Below are 16,669 nucleotides of genomic sequence, written 5' to 3'. Positions count from 1 at the left end.
ATAGTTGCACACTGAACATCAAAACATATATTCAAGGCTTGCTTTCACAGGGAACTACTAAAGCTATGAGGAGTAGGTTTCATGACTTAACTGGATACTACAAGAGACAGAGTTGCTTGCTGCTGTTCCAGATCTCTCCCTAGTAACATCTCAGTTTATCCAGTATGTAACATAATGTTTTCTTGCTGTGCTTTTCCCTGCTCCCACTTCTCATCATTGGCTGTTGACAACAGGAGTGGGGCAATACGATAGCCCAGAAGAACTACCAGAATGAAATGCCTCTATTCTTTCCCAACATCTAGCCTGGGCTGAACCTTGAACATGATTTATGTCTTACAACCATCTTAGAAAAAACCAGCACATATGCTTAGGTTTCAACATTAATACGTCAAATCCATTTATTCAGTTATATTCTTGGTCAACACAACACCTGGTAGCAATGAGTTCCACAGCTTTGCCAAAGAACTTGGCAGTATATTAGAAATAATCAAGTTCAGTAATTCTACAGAACATCACTGTTGTTTCAAAAAACAACATAAAATGTAATAGCAATGTCTTCAAAATTGTCTTAAGGATGTACTTTAAAATGTAACCGCTTCTTTCTCATTTTTCTCACCTGTACTTCTAGTCTATATTCTGGACAACTCAAAGTATCATGAAAAGGGAGAGTGAGCTTTCAATATCATGGATTTCAAGAACTAATATTGCCCAGTTAGACACTGATGAGGAAGCAGATGAATGCACTATTCATACTTGGATGCTAGATACCTCATAGCTCCAGGAGAGCATCTCCAGGAGAGCATCTCCATGTTTGTGCATTTGGTGCAGGGAATACTTAACACAAGGCATATTAAACCAAACATTTGTTTCTGATACTTCTAAACCAGAAGTCATGGGATTCTCCAGGAGGAAGAATTATACAGACTCAGACACTTTTACTGTGGAGCTTTTTCATACAGTTTTCAAGACCACTGGCTTCAGTCTCTGGTAACCAACCACAAGACTAAGCATCGCCTGAGTGCAAAGCACGGAGTGGATCTCCGGAAATGGCGTTTAGATGTTTGTCTTATCTGAAGGAGCTCAGGGCTGCATGTGCTGCTCAGAAGTGAGTGAGTAACCCTGACAAAGCAACCACCTTCTTATCAGAGCCTCAGAAAGGACTGCACAGAATCAAGCATCGGAGACTTATCTTCCAGGAGATGTTCAGCAACCCACGTCTGTTATACTGATTAGCTCCAAGTAATTATTTTCTGAGGGACGGCCCTCCTGCATCTTACTTTTCAACATAGCGCATGCTGGCCACTTCCTGAGCTATCTGGGTGCAGTTTATTTGCCAATGGTATCTTTTTGCACCACTGTGAAACCAGGGGGAAAACTCCTTTAAAAAAGTTAATCATAACTAGGACAAATCATTGACTTTAGGACTCTTGCTGCACTCCTGAATTACTCTCACCAGGTTTTGGTGTAATTAATAGATTGGTGGCCAATTCCTTTTCTATAACATGTTTGAGTGGTGTATGCTTCAAGTGCTTATTTGCCAATGGGCAGTGAGGTTTAAATTGCCTTTGATTCTCTCTCCCAGAATTTAGGTACATGTGATAATCTAATAATGCAGGAGAGAATGATGAGGACAGATGTTTGTCATGTGATGTATGCTTGCTAATAAAGAGCTTTCATTCTCATGGCAAATATTGACATATCATTATCTGAAGAAGTGTGCTTGCATATGAAAGCTTATATCTTGAATAAAACTTTGTTGGTCTTAAAGGTGCCACTGAATTCACACTTTGTTATAAAGTCTTGTGAGGAAGAATTCCTTTTAAGGCGCTTGGAAGCTCCAAACCTTGAAAGTATAATAGATCCTACAAACCAAAGACCTGGCACCCTGAACAAACAGAGGACATCCATGATCCCTGGTCAGTACTGCATGAATATTTTCTGTATCCTGTTCACACACAACTGTACATGTGATCAAAGATCTAGTATTTTGCAAGGTTCTCCATCATGCACAAGAGCCTGTGGCATCTGTTCCTAGCCAGGGCTGATGGGCAAAGTACCGGAAGAACTATCTCCTCCTGCACTGTTCAACCACTATTTAGAAGAAGAAGATTGTAATATAGTAGGTTCAATGTAATTAAGAGGCGAGGTGGTAGTGATCACAGCTCTTTTATTAGATACAGCATAGTATAGGGTTGCACTAAAAAGTCTGAGGACTGGGCCAATGAGGCCAACTATATATACATCAGGTTCCCATGCAAGCATGCCATTGGATCATTCAAACCAGTAGGGAGCCCGTGACTGAAGCAGGGCAGTGAGGATTTGGATCCTACTGCCCATTGTTCCTGAGTCCCCAATGAGCCAGGCAGGAGCACCTTTAAAATATAACATCATTAATTCCTATACACAACAAAGATATTGGATTTATACCCCGCCCTCCACTCTGAATCTCAGCGTCTCAGAGCAGCTCTCCTTTACCTTCCTCCCCTACAATAGACACCCTGTGAGGTAGGTGGGGCCCTTTCAAAGACAGCTCTATGATAGCTATGGCTGACCCAAGGCCATTCCAGCAGCTGCAAGTGGAGGAGTGGGGAATCAAACTTGTTTCTCCCAGATAAGAGCCTGCACACTTAACCACTACACCAAACTGCCTCCCAGGCTCTGTTTTCTGTTCTCTCCCACTTTAAGAGGTGAGGCAGGTAGGAACAAGATATTGCCTGAATTCGATGATGCAAGGATACACTATGGGCCTTTTCACACTTACCGGTGGAAACCGGAAGGGAGTCGGTATTGTGCCGCCTTGCAGTAATCCGAGACAGGGATGGGAGTTTTCAGACACATGTTTTTTTTCCTGGTAGGGTTCCATGATTGAAGCAAGCCATTTCACACTGTTCCGCTTTTATCTCGCTTCCACCAGCACCAGCCGTTTTCGCCTGTTGGCGCATGACCTCTGGCTTATTTGGGGGGGGGAACCTCGGGCAAAGATCGCTATAGCGCTATAGCAACGTATCACAACAGCACCACCATAGCGATGGTTAGGCTCCATTGAGATAAGTTACCAAGTTTCAGCTGCGGCAATCTCTGGCATCTTAATGGAACCCAGGCATCCCTATGGTGATGCTGTTGTGATACATCACTATAGTGCTATAGCGATCTTAGCCCGACATTCCCCCCAAAAAAATGGAGATTGCGCACCAGCGGGCGAAAAAGGGCGCGAAAACTGCTCCTGGGTTAGATACTGGACATTTCACACAGTACCCCATACTGATTTCAACCCGGAAGGAGGGGTTGAAAACTGGAAGAAGCTGCTCTTTGTTAGTAACGACTCAGGCATGCCTCACTACTGGGACAGCTGCGGGACTGTGTGAAAAGGTGACAGTATTCTGGTAGCAGCCAGTTACTGAGTCGGGTCTGTCTGAAATGCCAGCAGAAACCCGTTACTGTTCAGTAACTGACCAGCTTCCATACCAGAATACATAGGCTGTGTGAAAAAGTTCTATGTTTAGTGGGCCTGCCTGGATTCAATATGATGAGGAATTCCAGGTGAGGGCTGCATTGTACCCTTCCCTTCAGTGGGACTGCATTCACCAACAGCTATGGCTGCAGGTCATGTCTCCTGCCCGGCCGAATTTAGGTGACCACTCTGACAGTGGTCATTTGGTGGCCAGGTCAGGTGCAACCTCCATGGCTTCAGCAGCCTCTTCCCGCAGTTCTGCGGGGCAGGCAGTTCAACCCCACCTGCTTTGTTGGGAGTTCGGTTCTCAGGGAGTGTGCAGCAGAAAGGCTTGTCAGTTCAAGCACGAATGCCCTATGTGTGGTGGGTCTCACTCCTTCAATAACTGCCCTAAATCCCGGGTACATAAGAATCAAAAGAAACCAGGAGGAGGGGGAGGAAGTTATCAGGCTGGAAAAGGGACCCAGTCTGATAAAGGTGGGTCCTCTTGAGCACTGGCTGTCCAGGTACCCACAGAGGGCTGACAGCGTTTACCTGCTAAAAGGTTTTAAGTTCGGTTTTAGGATCCCTTTTCAGTGGCCCCAGGTTCCGTTTATATCTGGGAATCTTAGTTCTGTTAAGGGTTTAGAGCAGGTAGTTAAAGATAAGATTGCCAAGGAGTTGGCTGAGGGCAGGGTTTTGGGCCCATTTCCCCAGCCTCCTGTGCTTAACCTTAGGGTTTCCCCCTTGTGCGTGGTGCCTAAAAAGGCACCTAGGGAATTTCGCTTGATTCACCATCTTTCCTTCCCCAAAGGGAAGTCCATTAATGATGGGATTCCTGAGCATTTATGCTCCGTTAGGTATACTAGCTTCGATCAGGCCATGGCTGTGGTACGACACTGTGGGGTGGGGGCAGAATTGGCAAAATGCGATATTAAATCTGCATTTCACCTTTTACCAGTTCATCCTGCTGATTTTGAGCTCTTGGGATTTTCTTTTGAGGGTCAATTTTACATGGACAGAGCATTGCCAATGGGCTGCTCTGTATCATGTTCAGCTTTTGAGTGTTTCAGCACATTCTTGGAATGGGCTGTTCGCGAGAAAGTGGGTTTACAAGATGTCATTCATTATTTGGATGACTACCTTTTTGTGGGTCCCGTGGGGACTGGTTGTTGTGCACAGCTGCTGTCTGGCTTTATGGAGCTGGCCGCAGAACTTGGGGTTCCTTTAGCTCAGGAAAAGATGGAGGGTCCAGCCCAAAAACTGATCTTTTTTGGGATCGAGCTGGATACCCTGGGGCAGCTGTACAGAATACCTTTCCAAAAACTAGTAGATTTAAGGAACAGGATTCATTCCTTTCTTCTTGATTGAGTTGCAGCAGCTGGTTGGGCATCTTAACTTTGCTTGCAAAGTGGTTGACCCTGGGCGGGCCTTTCTCCATAGGCTTTGTGACGCCATGGCAGGCCTAAGCTTGCCTCAGCATAGAACACAAGTTACCAGGAGCATGAGGGAAGATTTGAAGAAGAAGAAGAAGAAGATATTGGATTTATATCCCGCCCTCCACTCCGAAGAGTCTCAGAGCGGCTCACAATCTCCTTTACCTTCCTCCCCCACAACAGACACCCTGTGAGGTGGGTGGGGCTGGAGAGGGCTCTCACAGCAGCTGCCCTTTCAAGGACAACCTCTGCCAGAGCTATGGCTGACCCAAGGCCATGCCAGCAGGTGCAAGTGGAGGAGTGGGGAATCAAACCCGGTTCTCCCAGATAAGAGTCCGCACACTTAACCACTACACCAAACTAGCTCTCCTTGGGGGTTTGGCAAGAATTTTTGGAGTCCTTTAATGGGATCTCCTTTTGGAGAGAATACATGAGGCTTGAAGCTGAGCTCCAGGTTATGTCTGATGCTGCTGGATCTTTGGGTTTTGGAGTCTGTTTCCACAGACATTGGTGCGCTGTCGGTTGGCCAGACTCCTGGATGCAGGGAGGAGTGAACCGAGATCTTATGTTTCTCGAGTTCTTTCCAATTCTGGTTGCAGTTTGGCTGTGAGGGATGGATATGGCCAATCGCACAGTTCATTTTTGGTGCGATAATATGGCAGTAGTCCATGTCATTAATTCCCTTTCATCCAAATCCCAGCGGGTTATGCGGTTGGTGAGGGCCTTCACTCTGCGTTGTCTGCGGCTTAACATATTGTTTTTAGCCAAGCATGTTCCTGGGGTGAATAACAGGGTGGCTGATGCTCTCTCTCGTAAACAGATGGAGAGGTTTCGTCAGCTGGCCCCAGATGCCGATCGAGAGGCAGCGTCAATGCCCCGGGAGCTATGGCTGATTGGAGAGCCGAGGCCTGCAGAGCGATAGGCCTAGCCATTGCGCCTAGCACCAGGAAGTCTTATGAACGTGCTATGCAGCAGTTTGAGGACTTCAGGGCTGAGGTAGGGTATCACAGCGTTTGGCCCCTCCCGGTGGAGCAGTTGCTCCACTACTGTGTTTCTCTACGAGGTAAGGGACTGACCGTGTGATCCATTAGGGGGCACCTGTCTGCATTGGCTTTTGCCAGTAAGGTGCTGGGTTATAAGGAGGAAACAGCTGGTTTTCGTCTCCGAAAAATACTGGAGGGGTGAGCCAGAGAGGCTGGTCCTTGACAGGACGCACGGAAACCTATTTCCCCTCTGATTCTTAGGGGTCTGAAGGGGGTGTGGGGCATGGTGTGTGCTTCATATTTTGAGGCCTCTTTGTTTCATGCTGCGTCCTTGGTAGCCTTTTTTGGGGCTTTTAGAGTCAGTGAGCTAGTGGCTCGGTCCAGAAACGATGTTTCTGGTAATGCTTTGCTGTTACGGGACCTGAGGTTATCTGAGGGCAAAGCAGTCATTACTGTCCGTTGTTCTAAGATGGACCAGGGTCAAAGAGGTACCGTGCTTGAGCTTGGCACCTGTTCCAAGCTTGAGCTGTGCCCAGTTTATGCTTTGACTGCTTATTTGGCAGCTCAGGGATCCAAGGAAGGGTTTTTGTTCTGTCACAATAATGGTAGCCCACTGACAAAGCATCAGTTTTGGACTGTGACATAACGAGCTTTAGATGAGCTGGGGTTGTCTGGGATGCGGTTTGGGACCCACTCCTTTAGAATTGGGGCAGCTTCGACAGCTGCTGCCCTGGGGTATCCTTCCTCCTCCATTCAGCACTTGGGATGTTGGTGCTCATCAGCTTACAATTGTTATGTTCAACCTTTGCTCAGTCCCTAGCTTTGCTTGTTTGGCTGTAATGTTACTGGTTTATGTTCTCGTTTGACTGTTTTTTCTTTTTAGATGCTGTTGTTCCTAGCCAGAGGAGCTGAGTTCTCGTCTGTGACCATAGCCATGTGTTTTGGGCCGCTCATCAGGTGCGGAGAACTTCGGTTAGCTCTCAGCTGGGACTCAGCCAATATGTTTGTATCAAGTGGCAGGGGCACCAGGGCTTTCAGTGGCTGGGCCTGCTGCCTTTGTTATTCCAAGGGAGTATGGGCCTTCCTCCTCAGGTTTTAATTATTCACCTGGGAGGGAATGATCTCAGGCTAGTAAAAGGCAAGGCGTTAGTCTGGCAGGCCCATGAGGATTTTCAGTACATTAGGGAGCGATGGCCTGGGACCACTATAATTTGGTCAGCCATGATTCCCCGCCTTGTTTGGTACAGTGCGTGGAACCCTGCAGCTATTGAGAGGGCACGCTACAAAGCTAATAAGGAAATTAGGAAGGCATTGGAAGGGGGGTTCGGCCACTATCTGCCCCATCCGGATATTTCCACGAAATTTCCTGACCTCTACAGAGGGGATGGGGTACATCTCTCAGAAAAGGGTAACATGCTTTTCTTGAGGGATCTCCGGCAAGGACTGCGGGTAGCCTTGGGGTTCCCGGTAGGTGCTAAGCCCTAAGTAGAGACTTGGCCTTAGGGGTGGCAGGTTTTCTGGATTAGGGTACTATGCGGCTAGGGGAGGACCATGAAACATCCCTCTTTTGTGGATTTAGGGGTCTGGCATGATCAATCTTGGGGTTTGATGACCTGGAGTGGGGAGAATGCAGACTGTCCCGGAGGCTCGACTAGAGGGTGCTTTCCATTGAGACGTGCATCTGGTGGTTGGGCCCTCTGGGGTGTGCCTCCCTGCTGGGCCGGCCTAGCAGGAGCTGTGTCACACAGCTCCGGCTGGGGGCTGGATCTCTCGCCCGCGAATGGCAGGGAAGCGGTCTGCTGAGATCCCTAGCACTGACCAGGCCACAGTTTGGGTGCCCTTGCCATTTTTATTATGATGATTAATAAAGTGGCCCTTTATTTATACCAATGCATTGTGTCTGACTCTTCATTTCAACTTGGGGGGGGGGCAATTTGATGCAGTCTTTAGGAACAGGACAGGATGCCAGAGCATCATCAGTGACACTAAAATGTACTGGATTCAAAGCATGAAGACGACAGGAGATAGTGAATTCAGCTCTTTAATAAGTGATTCAGAATAGTAAGGTAAAAACAGAACTGGCTAGCAGGGCCCATGGCCCTGCTTATATGCATGCAATTAACCCCACCCAAAACCCATTAAACACAACTATAGGTTAACAGCTGGCCGAACGATCCATGATAGGCCACCTTCTCTCATCCTGGTGGCTGTTGTTCTGGGGTCTCAAGCTCAGCCAAGTCTCTGCTGCCCTAAGGCCAAACTCCATTCCCAATACATAACACTCCAAAGTTTCCCAACACCTAACAAACATAGTCTTTAAGATGTGCTGGTTTCTGCCACTCCCGGTTGGACCGACAAAGCCCACCAGGTGTGGTTGGGAAGTCTGGGTCCCTTGTTTGGGTTGCCGGTGCCGGGCTGCTGGAAGACTGCAGCGGGGGAGTGGTTGAAGGGTTCCCGATGTCAGAGGTGCTCTGTTGGGGTTCCTCCGATTCCTGGCGGTCTGGCTGGGCACTAACTCGCACTGGCTCCTGCAGCGGCACTGACCGGGGTTGCTCCGCAGAGTCTGTGGTAGTGTCTGGCTCGGCAGGGAGCATGCGGTGGCAGAGATGATCCACTTGTCTGCGCAGGATTTGGCCCCCATCGCTCGATACCTCATACAAAACTGGGCCCGTGACTCAGATGACTTGGGCAGGGATCCATGCGGAGCTGCTGCCAAAGTTCCGGGCATATATGGAGTCTCCTGGAAAAAATCCTCAGGGTGCCTCCTGGCACTCTGATTACAGCCAAGGTTCGGGGGCTCTATCTGGGTGGAGACAGTCCAGTCTGGTTGTCAGGTGAAGGCCCATGAGAAACTCTGCAGGGCTGCGACCTGTGGTAGTACTAGGGATTACTCGATCGCCGAAAAGGAATGCAGCTAATCGGTGGTCCCAGTCCCCATGAATTAATTGCTGGAGAGACTCTTTCATGGTACACACCATCCGTTCTACCTGTCCATTAGTGGCCAGATAGAATGGGGCAGAGCTGATGTGCCTGATGAGGTAGTGACCCAGAAACTCTTGGAACTCCTCTGAAGTGAAGGCCGTTCCATTGTCTGTGACCACCGTGTCCGGGATGCCGTGTGTGCAGAAAATCCTACAGAACGCTCGGAGCTCTGCTCAGGAGGAGGTGAAAGTGACTGGGACTACCTCCAACCACTTGGTGTATGAGTCCACCAAAATAAAGAATATTTGCCCCTGGAAGGGGCCCGCAAAGTCCAAGTGCAACCGGGACCATGGGTTGCAGGTGGACTCCCAGTGTTGCACCAGGGCGCAGGGAGATTCTGGCAGGGTTTCCTGGCAGGCCTGACATCGCTTGACCCAGGCTCAATTTCACTGCCCATCCCTGGCCACCACACATAGCTCCGGGTGAGTGCTTTCATTTTAACGATGCTCGGGTGAGTCTCATGCAGGGCTTCCAAAACTCGTTGGCTCAGGGCAAAGGGAACTACCACTTGGCTGCCAATGGCCCTGCTTATATGCATGCAATTAACCCCACCCAAAAAACCATTAAATACAACTGTAGATTAACAGCTGGCCCAGCGATCCATCATAGGCCACCTTCTCTCATCCTGGTGGCTATTGTTCTGGTGTCTCAAGCTCAGCCAAGTCTCTGCTGGCCCTAAGGCCAAACTCCAGCCCCAATAAATAACAGACACTGTAACATTACTTCTGGTTGAACTGGAAGTGATGTTATCACATCAGGATGCTGGTTATCACCCACCCCCATTTTTCTCTTGATGCTCAACTGAGTGGTTGCAGGAAGGGCAGGGGAGGAGGTCTCCCACCTGATGGGGAACTGGCAACCCTAGAGTGTAGTGTGTGTGGGGGGGGAGTTTGAAAGGCCAAGCAGAAATCCTGGAAAAAGACATTTATATCCGGAACAACACAAAGAGAACCACTTCTTATTAGCAACAGGTCACCCCAGCCTGATTCACGCACTTAACAAAATGCAGCAGAATGGTATAACCCCAGTAGAGCTGGTGATTGCTGCAGTTCATTTGGCTTAAGAAGATAATTACTTTACTAATTATAGGGTACTATAGTTGTGCACAGTGCACTGATTAGAAATAAGTTCTATTCTACCCTGGAGAACTTGCAGTCCAGATTTTGACATATCTTGATAAGGTTTTTTAAGCCATTGCAAGGGGGGGCTGGATATAGCAATGTGATCTCACGGTCATTCTGACCATTATTTCCTACAGTCTCAAAGGGGGGGCATTTTTAAAATGTTAATTATAATGCGGCTGACTCCTAGGGACTTCATTCCATGCACTTTAGCACTTATTTAAGAACTAAGCTACCTGATCAGCATTATCACAGGGTGAGGCTCTTGGTGGAATGTATCCCTTCAGATCACATGCTTGAATGCTCCTCCACTGACAATAAACTTTCTACACATATAAAACAACCATGTCAAGGAGAAGGATTTTACCCTGGCTTAGGACTGTACAACTTGTGACCAGTGTTCCCTCTAAACTGCAGAGTCTGGTGGGATAAAAAAATTCTACTTTGTGAGCTACTGGTATTAAAGTTGTGAGCTACTGCATAAATTATTGTGCTCTGGGGTCATCCTTCCTGAGCTAAGACAAAAATGTCTGAGCTGGAGGCTAGAAATCTGTGAGCTAGCTCACACTAACTCAGCTTAGAAGGAACACTACTTGTGACCCACCAAGCCAAATACAAACTGTCAGACCTATACTCCATAAATGAATGTACAGGAACTTCTCAACTCAGAGATAGCAACCTTAGGAGGAGAATGCACAAAAAGATGACATTGATGCATTGACATCACTTTCAGCAAAACCTCAGAACTGATGTCACTACCATGGAGTTGATGTCACTGGCATACTAGGATCACTGAAATCCTGCAGAGCTGCCAACATCACTTCTGGAGCTGACATGATGATGATACAATGCTTTAAGAGTTTGGGAAAACTCTATGGTAAAGCCACAGAATTTTCTCCAAATCCTGAATCATCATATTGGCATCATGTTGGTGATGTGAAATCACTTGCAGCAAATTCCCATTGACACAGTGATGCTTTTCCTGCCATAGTTACCCCAAGCACCTAACCAGGTTGTGGCAAGCAACTAAGTGGCCTCTTCTGAAATGTACTATGTACAAGATCTGTGTGTAACTAGGGCCAATTCACATAATCACTGAGTATTCGTTTTTGGTATCATGAAGTTATCATGTTGCCCACCACCCCACAGAGTGCTGGTAGAATAAAAAAAAATTAAAAGTACTAGCATCACTTGTGGTGTAACATCACTTCTGATCACTTTATGATTCTCTGGGAAAGGAAATCTATGGTTTTACCACAGAGTTTCCAGTGATTTCCAGAGTGATGTCACATTTCTTCCAATTTTCTCCAGAAGTAACATCATGGTCATGCAACTGGTGCTCCCCCATGCCCCCCCAAGCTCCCAGTGGTTGCCAAGCATGGCCTGACAACCCTACTGTCATCACATGCAGAAATATTTAATGTCCCTCTAACATGAACCATTATGCCCTTGATCAATGCCTTTTTGGCAAATTTTACAAGGAAGGGCTGAAACTTAAACAACGATGTGCCTTTTTAACTCATGATAAAATCTATTCAGGTTGATTTAACAGGATGAAAAATAGCCATGTAAAGCAACCCTGTGCTGATTCTCTCGTCAGCTGCTTCACAAGGATATAATTAGTTGCTTTTTGCATGCCATCTTTGAAACCTGAATGACACCCCTTTCCTTTAGCCCCCCAGCCCCAATTATCTTTTATTATTTCAGTATACAAATGCTCCACATCATGCTTCAAACTATGGCTCACTATCAGTAGAAGTAAGGGCTCATCAAGAAGCATGGATGCACACATATGGAAGGATATATTTACACATGAACCATTATGGACAATTTTATCTTCAGACCACACCAAAGTTACTTCTGGATTATATACCCTATTTTTTCTTTCTCCACAATGATTTAATTTTTATTTAAAACATTTCTATCCTGTCTTTCTGCCCAACTGGGGCTCTCTTTGCCTCTTTTCTATACTAACTGGGGATCCAGACAGTATTTTTTTTTTTAGCCCTCAGTGTAAGGGAGCAATGGATGCAAGCATAATAAAATATTAAATAAGGAGAATCTTTGCACCTTGTTCAAATAGCTCTTTTCATTTGCATATTAAATTCTTCCCCTCTACAAATGTAAATAATAATTGAGAGAGAAGGAGGAGGAGACGAAGAATGGGGCAACAAATGAAAATTCTGTTTGCAAAAATTCTGGACTGAATTAACAACAGATGTTTACATAGAAGCTTAGCCAATGTAGCTGTGCACAGCTCAGCACCTTCAGCACACAGACTTCCTAACAGAAAAAAAAAGCAGCCTCTCTGGATTGCTGAAAGTGCCCGTAGGACAGAAATTGGAGAGGGGCCTACGGCTGACAAACTCTTGATACTGGAGCCCATTTTCCACTCTGGATATCTGGCAGGCAACAGAGGTTGTTTTGGGTCACAAGTCTCCTACCAACTCCTGTCCATATAAGTCTCATTCTGCCTGGGTTTTAAAGGAAATCTAGCATTTGTGAGCCACTCAGCTATTTGCCCTTTGTGGAACCTTTCTTGGCCATGAGCATATGGTGACTACAGTGGCCCATAAGAACATAAGAGAAGCCATGTTGGATCAGGCCAATGGCCCATCCAGTCCAACACTCTGTATCACACAGTGGCCAAAAAATTTATACACACACACACACACTGTGGCTAATAGCCAGTGATGGACCTCTGCTCCATATTTTTATCTAACCCCCTCTTGAAGCTGGCTATGCTTGTAGCCACCACCAGCTCCTGTGGCAGTGAATTCCACATGTTAATCACCCTTTGGGTGAAGAAGTACCTCCTTTTATCCGTTCTAACCCGACTGCTCAGCAATTTCATTGAATGTCCACGAGTTCTTGTATTGTGAGAAAGGGAGAGAAGTACTTCTTTCTCTACCTTCTCCATCCCATGCATAATCTTGTAAACCTCTATCATGTCACCCCGCAGTCGACATTTCTCCAAGCTAAAGAGCCCCAAGCGTTTATACAGTCATTTTACAGTATAATCTTATGCCAGATTCTCAAAGCTCTCCTTAGACTGGGGAATTTTGGATGGGATTGCATCGTTAACCACTTGTTGAGCCTTGCTAAGGAGTTCAAACCAGTATCACAGGAAATAATTTGCAGAAACATGGTCTAAATAAGAATTTTAAAGGTTAATATGGGAGCAAGGATCTGTGAAAAGTGTAACTTGAGACATAGAAGAGAACCATAGAGTTGAGAGATACCTCAGGGGTCATCTAATCCAACCCCATGCACAATGCAGATAATTCACAACCACCACCACCCCATACCTCCATGGCACTTACTCTGTACCCAGAAGATTACTTTAAAAAGCCCTCCAAGATCTCTGGCTCAACTAGTCTGGAGAAAATTGCTTCCCAACCCCAAAGTGGCAATCAGCATTTCCCTGATTGTGTAAGAAAGGGCCATAAGAACTAAGCACTGATACAGTCTTTCCTACCCTTCCTCTCATGATCTGCCTGAGAGAATCAGCATTGCTGTCTGATGGCCATCTAGCCTCTGTTTAAAAACCTTCAAAGAAGGAGAGCCCATCACCTTCCAAGGAAGCCTGTTCCACTGAGGAACCACTCTGTCAGGAAATTCCTCCTGATGTTTTAGCCAAAAACTCTTTTGATTTAATTTCAACTTGTTGGTTCTGGTCTGACTTTCTGGGGCCACAGAAAACAACTCAGTACCATCCTCTATGCAACAGCCCTTCAAGTACTTAAAGATGGTGATCATCTCATCTTTCAATTGCCTCCTCTCCAGGTTAGACATACCCAGCTCTTTCAACCTTTCCTCATAGGACTTGATCTCCAGACCTCTCTACATCTTTGTTGCCCTCCTCTGGACACGTTCCAGTTTGTCTATATCCTTCTTAAATTGTGGTGCCCAAAACTGAACATAATAATCTAGGTGAGGTCTAACCAGAGCAGAGTAAAGTTATACCATCACTTCATATGATCTGGACACTATACAGCTCAAAATCACATTTGCTTATTAAGCTACTGCATCACACTGCTAACTCGTGTTCAGTGTACAATCTATTAAGACCCCTAGATTCTTTTTGCACATGCTACTGCCAAGACAAGTCTTCCCTATCTATAATTACGCATTTGATTTTTGCTACCTAAATGCAGAACTTTTACATTTAGTCCTGTTGAAATTAATTTCATATGTTTAGCACAGTTTTCCATCCTATTAGGATCATCCTGTATCCTGACTCTGTCTTCTACCATATTTGCTATCCTTCCCTACTCAATATCATCTGCAAATTTAATAAGCATTCCCTCTTTTCCTTTATCCAAACCATTTAAATGATGTTGAACAAAACAGGTCCCAAGACATATCCCTGAGGCACTCAACTTGTCACTCCTCTCCAGAGAGGGTGAGGAATCATTCACAAGCACTCTTTGGGTGCAGTCTATCAACCAGGGACCTTTGGCTACAACTTTGCTCATTAATTCTATCATTTCCCCCTTAAAAGAGCAGAATATATATATTTTTTATAAAGAGGCACTTTATTTTTAAATAATTCTCAAACAAAGAAGAGAAGCTAGGTGGAAAAACGCAGCTCAAATGAGAAAGATAAATTCTCAAGAACATCAACGGACACCCACAATAGATACTGAGGGGAAAACAACACTAAGATCTGATTAAAGCTAATGAATCAGCACTGCAAGACACTATCTCTAAACCAAAATACCCTTTCCTTTCCCCTGCATCACGCTCTCCACCTTTCCTCTACCCCCCTTTCCTTCTCTCTCTCTCTACCCATTCTTGTGCCCATGCCCAGATTAAGGCTGATAACAGGAAGCACTTACACTTGGGTTTGCTGGATGTAGTCCTCTGCTCATTTGATTAGACAATGGTTGCTTATCTTGTTTTTCAGCAAGAGCTTTAAGTATGATCACTGAATTCTAGGCCTTCCCATCAACTTTGGTTTTCCTCACTTTTGAGACCTGAACGATTGTTGGGGTGACTTGACTAGCAGTTTTGGATACCAGTAAAAGGGAGCTTAAAATCTTCTTTGAAATGATAGGCTTTATGTCTTGTGTGTAAGGTTAGAAAGTGCTCTTCTGCCATCTCTTGAACTCTGTCATTTGAAACACTTTCTAGAACATTCTTTCTACTACCTTTATGACATCAATGGTTGGCTCCACCCAGATTAACCTTGCTGTCCAAAAAGTCTTATTTTTTTTCTTGTCTCTGCCTGCACTTCAGATGCATCATCAGAACTGGTGCATTATGCAGATTTCTGCCCTTCAAAAGGCATAAACACAGAGAGCAGCTTATAAAAAGACTATTCTGTATTCCTAACATATTTTTAAAAACTTTTTTCAAGTGATGTAACACCATAATGCAGGTTGCATCTGCTTATTCTCAATGTTGAGGACTAACATAAAATCTTTCTTTTCAGTTACATTTCTGAAGTCATGGCAGTGTATGTGCTCAAACCCACTTCAAATATTTCCATCACTATGCCCTTGCCTTTTGTTGAAAATCTGATAATTTCATCCCATGAGTTTTTTGTGACCCTTGGGCTATACAAGCCTGGATTTCCTCATTCTCTTCTTCATTTTCTCCCAGCCACCTTAAGCATGTTCAGACTAGCCAGTGCTGTCCATTCTGTTTTGGAGGTCTTCTCAGTAACTTCTTATGTAGCTGAACTTCCTTTCCCAACTGCTTCTGATAAGTGGTAAAGTAAGAGTGGGCACTTTTCGTTAGATCTCTCCATCATGAGGTGTGTGCAAGTTTTGCAAATTCCTAAAATACTTTTTGGAAATTTTCATGTTGCAGTCTTGTATAATTAGGCAGTCATTCTGGATAGCAACAAATGTTCAAGTTTAAAGATAGATAAAAGATAGAGATAGATATAGAAGTATATAAAGAATAATTCTTAGGAAAATAACAATCCTTAACGCCATCAGTGTTTTCTCACTCTCTCTTAGCTATACCTGTAAGATAAATTTCCAAACCATGCTGAATATTAAGCCCTCTGTCAATACTTTGATTCAATATTTCTTGTACATTATCTTTTTTTCTTATCATCTTGTTTTTTATGTTGGTGATTTAGAAGGTTCCTTTTCATGTTTGTCTTTGATTTATTTATAGAGTGATAATTATTCCTAGTCCCCCCCCTTTTGTGTGTGTGTGTGTCTCGTTTAAAATGAATACAATTTATTTTAAAAGAAAAAAGAAAAGATAGAGCTGCAGGGGAAGAATCAGACATATAGACACAGCATTCTGAGACTCTATAACAGGGGTGGCCAATGGTAGCTCTCCAGATGTTTTTTGCCTACAACTCTCATCAGCCCCAGCCATTAGCCATGCTGGCTGGGGCTGATGGGAGTTGTAGGCAAAAAACATCTGGAGAGCTACCATTGGCCTCCCCTGCATACATTATAATTTTGCTCAAGCAGAATATCTTCGGACCACTCAACTTCTTTCTACCACTCAGTGCTAGGACCTTGAAGAAGGTCTTCATACGTTAGTCCTATGAGTATCCTTTATGGCTGATGCCACTCAAAAGTCAAGACCCCAATGTCCAGTCATGTTGCTAGAAGGAATCAGAGGCTTTGGGCTTGATCACTAAATATATACCCAAGAATGCCTATCCTCATCTCCTTTTCTGGCCTCCAAACCCCCGGGTGAAGCCCTGGACCTAATCTTCATAGTCTAAGGATAGTTTTCCATCTA

The 16,669-nt window shown here is 45.2% G+C and overlaps 1 long non-coding RNA gene across 1 annotated transcript in view; it reads right to left on the bottom strand.

Annotated features, from left to right (window-relative positions):
• The window catches only part of LOC132571485 (uncharacterized), a 71,960-nt gene extending 57,010 nt beyond the window's left edge, over positions 1-14,950 (bottom strand). The window contains exon 1 of the long non-coding RNA XR_009555394.1: positions 14,794-14,950. This is a non-coding gene — a long non-coding RNA (uncharacterized LOC132571485). The remainder of the gene's footprint in view (positions 1-14,793) is intronic.
• Positions 14,951-16,669: the final 1,719 nt, after the last annotated feature.

The sequence above is a fragment of the Heteronotia binoei genome, chromosome 5 (genome assembly GCF_032191835.1).
Source record: "Heteronotia binoei isolate CCM8104 ecotype False Entrance Well chromosome 5, APGP_CSIRO_Hbin_v1, whole genome shotgun sequence".
Lineage (NCBI taxonomy): Eukaryota > Metazoa > Chordata > Lepidosauria > Squamata > Gekkonidae > Heteronotia > Heteronotia binoei.
Note: the sequence above shows the minus strand (reverse complement) of the source record. Positions and strands in the feature narration are given on the sequence as shown.